Source organism: Crocodylus siamensis, chromosome 1 (genome assembly GCF_052110815.1).
Source record: "Crocodylus siamensis isolate JL-2025a chromosome 1, ASM5211081v1, whole genome shotgun sequence".
In the NCBI taxonomy this organism is placed as follows: Eukaryota; Metazoa; Chordata; order Crocodylia; family Crocodylidae; genus Crocodylus; species Crocodylus siamensis.
Window position 1 is genome coordinate 87154213 of NC_143395.1, and position 9397 is coordinate 87163609.

The window sequence follows — 9397 nt, forward strand, 5'->3', positions numbered from 1 at the left end:
CCTTCTGAAACTTCACTGCCCATAGTTGCTTTTTGGCTCTACACCAAAGGAGACCACATGCCATGTATGCAAAGATAGAATGAATAGGCAGGCCCTGTTTCTTAAAGTGGTCTAGGGACTGCTGGGGAGACAAGTATAAACATATCCCAAGGATCAGCTTTTTGGCATGCCTATACACATGCCTGGGGTGGGAGCATTTTAACTGGAGCAGCTCACAGCCAGCTGCTATACTTAAAATGGATCACTCACGTGTATTAAGCCCCTGCACATTAAAAAATGTCTGCAGGATGCTTTATCTAAACCACAGTCAACAAAGTGTCCCCACTGCCATTTTAAAATTGGTGGGGGCTTAATACCCATGATGATGAGGTGACATGGAGCATTCTTATTAGAAAGCTTGATTAATCGATGTGTTAATCTGATGCATTCTAAACAGAATGTGAATGAGCATGTGTATAGGCACCTTTTGTTTTTAAAAGATGTGCACCAAAATATTCAGATAAATATCTATAAGAAGTTCCACAAGTATCTATGTACTTAACAATCATGGAACAATTTTTTTTGCAAACCCCAACAGATGACTCTCTCAAGCTTTAGATGTCTGAAGTGATGTCTGAAGTCTGGTTCTAGAGTGACTTGAAGGTAAAGGAAGGCCCTCAGAAATTCTCCCACAAGATTCTTAAGACCACCTGATGGCAGAAATAAAAGGAGGCTCTTACTTTCAGTACTGTAAGCAGTCAGAAAAGCAGAAGGGCCTGCATCAATTAAGCAAACTTTATTCACAGGCATCCAAGGAGACAGAGAAATGTACCCAATGTAAAAGAAATTATTAAATACATAATCGCTAAGCTACACTAATTAAAAATGAGATGCAAAGATTCTTTTGAGAACTTGCTGGCAGGTCTCAGAAGACCTTGCTGTTAGTTCTCCTTTAGAACAGACAGCCCTAATAAGCAATGGGTAGCCACTGATGTGGAAGCCAAGGTTTTTAAATCTAGCAATACCATTAGGAGAAGTGATGAGAACTGATTTGTCAGAAGTGCTGAGCTCCCTCCTTATAAAATTCAGGCCTCTTAAAAGGTCAGGGTAAGGTATTACAACAGAGGTCAGCAATGTTTTTGGGTAGAGTGCCAAAAACACCTGCAACCTGAAAATGTGTGATGTTGTTGTGCTAGGAGTGGACAATAGGGGAGCCATGAAGGGCCAAATCCTTGTGGCAGTGCAGCTTCAGCCCCTTCTTTGCCATCTGCCTCAAGGTGCACATGCCAAACAAAATGCCTCTGTGCACCACGCTCTGGCATCCATGCCAGGGGTTTCCTACCCCTGTATTACAACTGGAAAAATGTTTTTCAAAGCTATTAAAGACCACAGTTTAGAACTAGAATAGATGCTTTGACCCAGTGACATATTAAATGAGATGAGAAGGGGAATTTGAAATTTGAACAAGTATATCTCTTCCACTTTGGTGATGGAACAGTTTGAGAGCCAGTAGTTTCACTTAATTGAACTGGTGCCACTTATGAAAGTTCATGGACAAAAGGAATTTCAAGACCTGTCACTTGAAAAAGAAGATTGCTCAGGAAAACTGCCAGAACCAAGTACCAAGCCACTATAAAATAATTCTGCTTAGCATATTTTTCCTTTAACAGAAAATGGCTATTTAAACCTTTTTAAATCACATCAGGCTGTCAAACTTTTAAAATATTTTGGTTTCAGTAACTGATGCACAAATTTGGTTTGGTTGGGAAATATTTTTATACAAAATTTTCACCTGACCAAGCCTCATTTTTTAAAAATGAAAATCTGAAAAAATGTAGATGTTTCAATGAAATCTTTCGGAAGTCTTCATGGATGTTTTTTCAAAGGGGAAGGAAGTCATTTAAATCAGTTCTACTTTAGAGGGCTTTCCAAGAGACTGCTGCTTTTACCTGAACAATACTGGTTTCCCTTTCAGATCTGTTGCTAACAGAAAACAATTCCTACATGTGTTCTGAGACAGGAAAGGAAACTGAATAAACAGAAGGTTTTTTTTTTCATGTGGCAACAAGTCAAGCCTTAAAGGAATTAGCATGCAGGTCAGGGAGCATCTGGACGATGACAGAGATGAAAAAGACAAAAAGGATAAAACTGAGTATCATGGAAGAGTTTTAACAATCAGTTAAGGTGAAAATGGAAAAAAAGTCAATCCTTGGAAAGCTATGGAACTTGGCTTTCCTTTTGTTTTAGTCTGCTCTTTCTTCTCTCTTTTATCTGAGTTGCTAAACAGATATGGTGGCTCAAGGACAGTTCGCATGAGGAAGAGGCAACTAGGTATCTGTAGACAAATGTAGTTACTAGTACCATATTTACTCAAATACAAGATGAAGGGTTTTTGTCCCAATTGGCATGAGGGAAAAAGCCCCTGATAAGTGCATACAAAGAAATCTTACTAAATACACTATCGTTAAATTGCCGAAAGCAGCATGTGCTCAGCAATGGAAACTAGCTTTGAGGTTTATTAAATGATCTTGCAAGGTCCCTTCCAGCCCTAATGTCAATAAAATCTATGAAATGCAGCCAACACTGAGCATGACTATAAGTCACATGGCTCATGTTAGGTAAAGATGCTGGTAAGACCTGAGTTTTTTTGGGTGGCAAGGTCCAGGCCCCAACATCTTGGAATTCATATGCTAGTTTTGCTTGTTCCAAAAGGCCAAGAAGCAGCTAGGAGATGAATGCAAAAGCAGTCCCCCCATCAATTACCACAAAATTGATGGGATATTGCCATAAGAATATGCTAGTATAGCCCATCTGAATAAAATGTGGTAGGGCCTATTGCACTCAGTTCTTCTCACCACTTTTTTTTCAAATCATGGCGAGCAACAACATTGCATACAGTTCATGCAGAATCCCTCTGCCTCCCCCTCAGCCTGGCACATAAGATTAGTGTGCCCCACCCTTCATGAGGTAAAGCCAAACCAGTTTGCCCAGCACCTCATTTGCATATACATTTTTGGAGCATCTCAGGATGTGTGACAAGAACACCTTGTTCCAGTCATGAGTTGGGGCTAACTCATACAGGAATCCTTTGTGTGTGTGTGTGTAAGGGGGGAGGTATCTGGAGTACACACACATACTGAGCAGTACTGAACTGTAGGATCACTGTAGCTTGAAATTCTGTTGATTCTGGTAGGGCCCAGTCCAACAAACTACACGGTAAATCACAAACCTTTGGTTTTAGACTAATATTGTGTATAGCTTGTGCTATGTATTAGTAAAATTGCTTCTCAATTTTTTGGCTTCATGCTTCGGAATATCATGGATTTCGCAGACTGGATCTTTATCCACCATGCCCAACTCAATTGTCTGCTACTCAACGGTGCCATCCAGTCGGGAACCATGACGAGGTGCCAAAGATATGACTGTGAATCAGAGACCCTGCCCCACAAGCTTTGCACCTGCAAACCCCACACCAGAGTGTGGCAGTTCTGCCATAATGCCATTCAGGACTGGCTGGTGAAGGCTGTTTCAGCCCCAACAGGGACCATGTCTATCAATCGCAGCATTCCAGGCTGCGAGATCTATTGTCATGACCAAAGAGTATCATGATGGTCAATATTACCATCCTGTTTGGGAACTGGCAGCACGCTTTCGTTTAAGCCTGGGAGCGGAAGCTGACAAAGTACCAGCCGCTGACATATGCCCCAAGAAGCTAGGGATATGAGGTGATGGTTAAGGCACTGATCATCAGGGTGCTGGGAACATGGGACTGCAACAAGAGCATCCTGCACACCTGAATATCCTACCGCTACACCAAACTGATGAGGTGCCTAATGGTGTCTGACACCATCAGGTGATCCAGAGACATGTACATCCAGCACGTCACAGGCGAGCACCAGTATGTGTACCCCGACTCACCACTAGCCAGAATCAACACAGAGGGGAGTGCCTGACTGCCCCTTTCAGTGAATCATGGCTGAGAACTCTTATACCTGGACTTCCTTATCCCTGTAAATGTACCCCACATGCTGTTATTTGTATCTATGTATATCCCTTAGAACCCACCACTCTAATGATGCAGTTTCCTTGCACCAGGCATTGTGTATCTTCTCTTTTTGTTGCACCCTTAGCTCCCCTATCCCTCACTCCTGGGCTACTATGCAAGTTAGTTGCATCCTCCCCAACCCATCTATTGTACCTTGTACTATGTAGCCATCTGTGTCTGGATCTTGGTATCTTCTTCTACCCTTTCAATTTTGTACCTTCCTTTTTAACATTCACTGATAAATCTACCCAGATGTCTCAGTTTGGATACAGAACCTTGAGACACCACAATGCAAATGTAGAGGGAGGAGCAACAGCCCCAAAACCTGAAGTCACTGGAGCCTGGGTGTGGGACTCCCCCAAACATGGAGGCAAATGGAGGCGGCTTCTTACTGAAGGTCCTGGTGAAGAATGGACACTTGAAACAAGGAAAGCAGATTCTGGAGAGAGAAAACTACTTAGTCAAGATTATGCAAGACCTGCTCAATGCAAATCTGAAAAATGTGTATTATGTGTTTTGCAGGCCAGGTGGGGCAGAGTTTGAATTGGGCTTCAGAGATCCCAAGATAAGATCAGATTTCTGGCAACAGGTGGAGGCGGCCAGAGGAAATCCCCAGCTGAAGGCAGTTGGTTTTGTAGGGGGAGGTATGAGAAGAGAGGCTGATTACAATCCAAATGTATTCAGCCCAAATAAAAGGATGTGAGTTTTTGGCTCAGAATATGCTGTGTGAAAATAAGAAAGTGGAGAAAGCCCTAGACAAGTCTGGGATATGGACTGGAGCCTGGAAAACCAAGGTAATGCTGAAAAGCAGGCCTGGGAATCCAGGCAAGGTGCAGCACCTCCCCCCAGCAATTTCTCTGGGACCCCATAGGGGCTTCTACCAGGGGCTGCCCAAACTCTGCCATAAATGTGGGGAGCAGGGACACCTGGTGGCACAATGCACAAGTAAAATTTGTGTCATGCAAGAAGAAAGGACATGAAGCCAAGGACTGTGAACAGAACTGGCATTGCCTTCTGTGTGGGGATGAGGGGCATGTTTTTAGAGATTGCTCTCAGTCCTAAGCAAACAGGGAAGAACAAAGAAGGGACTGCAGGAACCCCAGTGGCCCAAACTCCACGGCCCAGCCTCCACAGGCAGCAACAGAGAATGGGGAGGCAATGAAAATAGGAGAATAGAGCAGGGGAGGGATCCCAAGAAAAAGGGAAAGGAGCCAAAGCTGGGCTACCCCACCCCCACAGTGTATGAATGTTCCCTCAAGAAGCTAAACAAAGACACTGAATAGTGAAGGGAACAGATGGAGGAGGTGAACCTAGGCACCCCAGAAAGGAGCCTGGAAAAAACTCAGAAGCTGGAGGGGAATCCAGCGCAGAAATAGAAACAGATTTCCAAGGGAAACAGGAGAACCCCCCTGGGAGCCCAGAGACAGGTCAAGATGGCTGGACACAGCAGCAGAAGCACAGGAGGAAGACCCAGGTGTCCCCTAAAACCACAGAGAAAAAAGATCTGGCCCACCAGGTGGCCCCACAAGGCAAGGAAAAGCCTGAACCTGAACACAGACCCTAAACACATGAAGAAATGAAAAAATAATGGCTTTTGCTACCCCCTCTAACTGCTTTCATTGTGGGGATACTAATTGTCTAAATGCAAGAAGCCTGCTAAAGAAAAAAAAAGGGACACAATAGAACAGTACCTGGGACAACTACAAGTGAACATTATGTGGCTCCAGGAATGCGATTTGCCCAACTCTAAAAACTGCTTTGTTGAAAAGACATTGGCAGCCTGGGTTCTTCATGTGGAGCAGATCAAATGACAATAGCAGTGCGTGTTGCAATTCTCCTGAAATGAGACAGAGTGCACTACCTACAGCACAGAAATCATTGCAGGCAGGCTTCTGTAAGCCACCTTTGAATCAGCCCTCCCAAATGTTTATGCAGCAGTGAAAAGGGAAGCAAGGTATACCTTCCTAGAAAATGTGAGTTTGGCAATGCTCAGTACCTGGCCAGTGATGACCACAGGAGACTTCAATAGCATCAACGCGGGTGACAGAATAGGCAAAGGCCAAACAGGCCTGGACAGATCCTCCAGGCTGCAAAACAACTGATCTTTGATCACAGGCTGGTGGATGCAGGCAAAGGAGCCCAAGGACCTGGGAGGCAACTTCACTCAGGTGGATCCTATAGGACAAATGAAGTCTATGCATAGATTTCATCTTCCTCCCTGAAGGACAGTAAGTAGCGAAAGCCGAATCCACACATTTCTTGGACCACTGCCTCCTGGCAGTGAAGGCAGAGATGGGGTGCAGCCTGAAAGAGGCAGGGGCATATGGAACTTGAATGTGAGCCTCCTGGATGTTGAAAAAAAAAAAAAAAACCCAGCAGGAGTTCAGGCAGCGCTACACAGGGTGGAGAACCCTCAGAGCCAGGTACCAGAACCACACAGAGTGGTGAGCCAGCATAAAAGAAAAAAAGATTTCTTCCAGCAAGCTGGTAGGAGCCAAGGCTGGATTCAGAGGATGCAACACACTTAAATGACAAGTTGCAGAGCATGCACAAGCAGGCAACTTGGGGTTGGGATGTGAGGGAGGCCATGTGGGAGGTAAGAGCTCAGATTGGGGCCTGGTACAGGGAACAGGCCATGAAGATGTTCTTGGCCTGGGCTCCCTGGGTAGAGGAGGGGGAGGAGTGCTTGCTTTGGCAGGTTAAAGAAGACCAGGAAGGAGGCCAGGACCAGCTTGGTGGATAGAGCCACAAGTCAAATGAAGGGATGCTGGAGACAGCAGCAGCCTTTTACTGAGCTATATACATGGCACACCCAAAGGAGCCGGGGGACCCCGCTGCAACTGGGAGATGTGTTGTGGTACCAATGGGAGAGGGGGTTGGATGTTGCCATGCTAAGCCTCAGCCCAGAAAAGGCATTCAGTGTCTCACTGATTTCTGTTCAAAACACTGAAGATGTGGGTCCCCCCAACCTTTGTTGCATGGATAAAAGCACTGAACATGAGCAGCAGGGTGTTGGTGAACAGGTTCCCAACTGCCCCAATCACGGTGGAGTTAGACATCTGGGAGGAATGCCTGGTCTCTCTCATCCTCTTCATCTGCATGATGCAACCATGGCCCAATGGCTCAGGCAAGACCCTGGGATCCACAGAGTGGAGATCCCTGGGGGCAGTGGGGCAGAGACAAGAGGCCTGGCCTACATGGACGACCTCAATGTCCTGTGCAGGGACAAGCGGCCAGTGGAAAAGGTGCTGCCACTGCCTAGGTGTATGGAGCAGTGACAGGAGCCTAGCTCAACCTGAGCAAAAGCACCTGGACATAAGGATAAACTTTACTGTTCGAGGCTTCAGAGTCTGAAATAGACTCCCCCCAGAAGTGGTGCAAGCACCTGCTCTGAATACCTTTAAGAAATGCTTGGATGCCTTCCTTGCTGGGGTGATCTGACCCCAGCTGACTTCCTTCCCCTTGGGCAGGGGGCTGGACCCAATGATCTTGCAAGGTCCCTTCCAGCCCTAATGTCTATGAAATCTATGAAAGCTTTGAACATGCTAAGTTCTGGATAAACTAAATGCATGGGTACTACACACACATTTCTACAGCATTTTTAATTTCAAGGTTCATGTTTTCAAATTTGTTCCTCATGTCCACGTGCTCAGGTGGAACAGGGTCTGACAGTAAGAAGAAGGGAAGAGGCTGCCAGGGGAAAATTTGGGGGCAAGCAGAAAGCAAAGGGGCTACCTGACCCCCCACATACATTTTCTCTGCTGTAGCAGTGAGAGGGGGACAAATTCAATGCATATCTCCAATAATTAGATTCTATATCTGGAAAACAGTAAAAAATTTATACATTTTCCAGATATAGAATTTAATTATTGGGGGAGGCTCATCTTGTAACCAGGGTCATCTTCTATTTGAATAAATATGGTATTTTGCAATCAGAATAATCTGTTCCATAAAAAATAAGAATATTAATAATGCAATGAAAGAACTGACTTAGGGAGGGGAGCAAAAATGGGGTTTCACATCTTCCAATTTAGGTGGTGTAAAATATATTTAGAAGTACCCTTAGATTATTCATGAGAGAAATAATAACTGTATTAATAGTAACCTGAGTGACAACAATAAAAGTATCTCTCTCCTTCCAAATTTAGTGAAGCTTCCAAACAAAGCATAATTCATGTCTATAGCAGCCCTAAAATGTCAGCAGCTTACTCCAAAAGTCAAGTTTAAACTATCCTCATTCCCTACCCACCCCCTCGTATTATAAAATCATCTGTGCAGTCATCTCTTAAATGTGCATGTTAGATAGAAACACCCATCAACTCACCCCCGTTTCTTAACAGGCAAGCGTAAGATGTGTTGAATTTTTCAGCAAGATTTAACAGTGTTAATTGGTGAAACAACTGTGATATTAAAATAAGTAAATTATAAAGAAAACCTGTATGTTGCATTCCTTGCCCTTTGACCTGAAGAGTAAGTTCTAGCCATTTTCAATGTGGAGTTAAAAGATTTCATGGGCCTTCATGCATACGTGCAAAATGCTGACTACAACAGTCCCTGATCCTCAGTGGGGCCTCTAGTGCCTTTGTCACATAAATATTTAAACAATAACAAAGCTTTGGCTGAATTAAAAAAAATGCACCCAAAGAGAAAATGTATACATAATCTATGTGCATTTTAAAAACAGGAAAGTATTTAGAAGTAGTTCTAGTTTGCTAAGAAGCAAGAGAAAGTAATTTTTATTACTGAAAAGTACAAAATTGTAACAAATTGATTAGGGTTACAGCTGACCCATAAGAGTAACCAAATGCAATCATTTCAAACAAGAGTTATTTTTCACTTTTGAAAGTAAGATGCTGTTTGACTTTCCCTGCTAGAGATGGCTGCTAGATAGCTCTAACTTCTCCTTTACATTTCACAAAAGATTACACACATTAAAAGTTCTTGCAAAGCTCCTGAGTTTTCATTTGTGTGAAATGGGTGCGATACTAAAAGCAGTTCCATATTCTTTTTGTATTGGGAAAAACCTGACACCACTACCCTAGCAAATAGAGCCAAGAAATGTTATGCTGTTTCCTTGAGGGTCTTCAAAGGAGAGTGAATTATTCAGCCCTTATCACAATGAAATGTTTCAGTTATAATAAGCAAGCAGTGATACTCAATATTCTCCTGAACGGGATTTGTTGACCTGATGGGTAAAATAATATTCACCTATTATGAAGTCAGTGTGTGTATGATTACATTTGTTTTGAGTTTTTTTCAGTTAATACTTAGAAATTTCTTAGTTACTGCCTCATTTTCAAAACAACCACAGTTTTTCTTTCTAAAGTTACATTCTAAAAGAGAGAGGATGTCATAATAGTTACAGCAAATCAA